General features: G+C 38.4%; 1 non-coding gene across 1 annotated transcript; it reads right to left on the reverse strand.

Moving 5' to 3' along the window:
• Positions 1–1015: 1015 nt before the first annotated feature.
• On the reverse strand, positions 1016–1125 carry LOC114690591. The gene has a single exon (XR_003734104.1). It is a non-coding gene; the product is annotated as a U6 spliceosomal RNA (small nuclear RNA).
• Between the last annotated feature and the right edge of the window lie 1381 nt (positions 1126–2506).

A 2506-nucleotide genomic window follows, 5' to 3' on the forward strand; every position in this document is an offset into this window, starting at 1 on the left:
TGTGCCTCCATCATGCTTGAAGACTTTGCCACTCCTTTACTGATGCTGCTGTTGTGATGTTCCATCCTCATTAGAACATCTGCTTCTGCCATAAGCACCAGGCTATGAATTTGTACCCATTTTCCATTGCTGGAATTAATTTAATCATGAAACAGAATGCCAGATCCATTGCCTTTTCAAAGACATTGGAGATGTCAGGTGTGAGACCACCAAGAAGTCAGCACCGTCTGTACTAAGCAGAGGACAAACACCTGCTTTTTGTGCCTACTTACAGTCTGTCACATCTTCCTTTTCTTCTTTCTTCCTACTCATAGCTTGGAGGACCACCCAAGGGCCAAGTGCGACCTACAAGCTAAAGCTTGATGGCTCTCACTCCAGAAAACACAGATCCTGATCATCAGAGCAGGAGTCACTGATGTTTGCTGAAAGTAGACCCCCACTATTTAAAATGTTTGGATAATATACTAACAAATAGGCATGTATTCATGACATATTTACACATTTTACCAAGTCAATAATTTATATTATGAGTTGTATGCAGAATAGATAATATTAAAATGGGAGATGAAATGGGAGCAGCAGATGCTCAGAATGAACTTTCTGTGTCAGGATATCTGGCCCAATCTCCAGGACTCTGCTTTTAGGAGAAAAAGAGGACATTTCCTTATGTAAAAGAGATCCACAACTTTCTAAATCTTAATCCATTTTACTCAGAGTCTACTTAAACCCCAGGGAACTTAATTCATTTGCATCCTGCCAAAATATAGGCTGAAAACATTATAAGAATAGATTTTAAAATAAAATCAGTTCTCTGAAACTACAAAGAAAATATAGTGGGATCAAAACCAAATTCCCCTTGACCATAACATTTTCCTTCGGGATCATGATTTATTAACCATCTCTTGCTGGTGAAATAGAGTTATTTTAATTTGATATCTTACTTGAAATGCCAAGGCCACCTTTAAGGAAACAGCATACAGCTGAAGTATAGAGAGCAATGGCCTGGAACCCAAGGCACTTTCGAATTATTTTCTCAAATTTGCGTGTCATGCTTGTACTGGGGCCATGCGAATTTTCTTTGTGTCATTCCACTTTGCTCAGTATATGTGCTGCCAAAGTGAGCACACGTTATTTTATAAGAAAAATTTAAACAAATATCCTCCATCAGATCCCAAGATTCTTAACCTTGGGCTTGAAGATTCTGTAAGTGGTTATAGATAGCTTAACATATCACTGACCATGTTAAGAATTTTTATGCAGAACATTTGTCCTTATTTATGGCCATGACCAGTTATTTAGGGGACAGGAATCATACTATATATTTTTCTAGAAAGAATTTAATATAATGGATTGTCAGCAGCTTGGGCCAGAGGAGGCTTTATTTGGCTGATAAGTCATAGTCTATTATCAAGGGAAGCCAACGCAGCAGCTCACGGCAGGAACAGAGGCTGTAGCAGAGACCATGGAGGAACACTGCTTACTGACTTGCTCTTCATGGTTTGCCCACCTGACTTTCTTATATAATCCAGAACCATCTGTTCAGAGGTGGCACTGTCCACTGTGGACTGAGCCCTTCCACATTATACACCATTCATTAAAATACCCCATAGACATGCCTACAGGCCAATATGATGGAGACAATTTCTCAGTTGAGGTTTCCTCTTCCCAGGTGACTTTAGGTATATCAACTTGACAAAAACCAACCACTAGCAAGAGGAGCAAACAAGAAGATGTGTTTTACACACCTCATGTGATATGGAAATTTGAATATGAAGGCTGCTTGTTGAGCCTGAGAGGATTGCCTGAATGAGATCCTCACCCCAGAAGCATGATCTAGCCATCACTGCTGTGGACTTGAAAAGACAAAAGTAGTTAGTTACTCAAAAAGTTATTTTTGAATTATTTTCAAGGTAGAGAGCTAACAATTATGTAGTTGCTATGTAATTGCTGCTATTTAAAATGAATAAATTGAAATTATTTTATATCTCTTAGCCAATGTTTTTGCATATTGAATGAAAAGAAATGGAGACAAAGCAAACAAAAGAAGAGGAAGCAAGACATGTTTGGATTTTTTTCCCTAGAATAATCAATAAACAAATTATTAGTTAGAGGACAGACAGTGCCATGTAAACTCTACCCAGTGTGGTCCGCTGTCGCAAAGCAATTTGACACTTTCAACCACATAGACTGCTGAATGAAAAGAGGTCAAGATTTACCTTCTTTGATCACTAAAGTCACCATGGTGATTTTTCAGCTATGCAGTTAACGCAGGTACCACTTGAGACAAATTTCAAGTTGCATTAGCGCAGTAATACACTCAGATGTCTATCCCAATGATCTAGTTCCTCTTGTGCATGGCGTATCCATCCACCCTCAAGAATGGCCAATGTCAACATAACTGAAGTAGAATTTTGAGATTCCTGAAAAGACTTCTCTTTCTTTCTTTTTCTGCTTTCATTGTGCAACAATTTCTCAGACCCAAATCTCAAGTTATTCTTGACTTAAA

Source organism: Peromyscus leucopus, chromosome 16_21 (genome assembly GCF_004664715.2).
Source record: "Peromyscus leucopus breed LL Stock chromosome 16_21, UCI_PerLeu_2.1, whole genome shotgun sequence".
NCBI lineage: Eukaryota > Metazoa > Chordata > Mammalia > Rodentia > Cricetidae > Peromyscus > Peromyscus leucopus.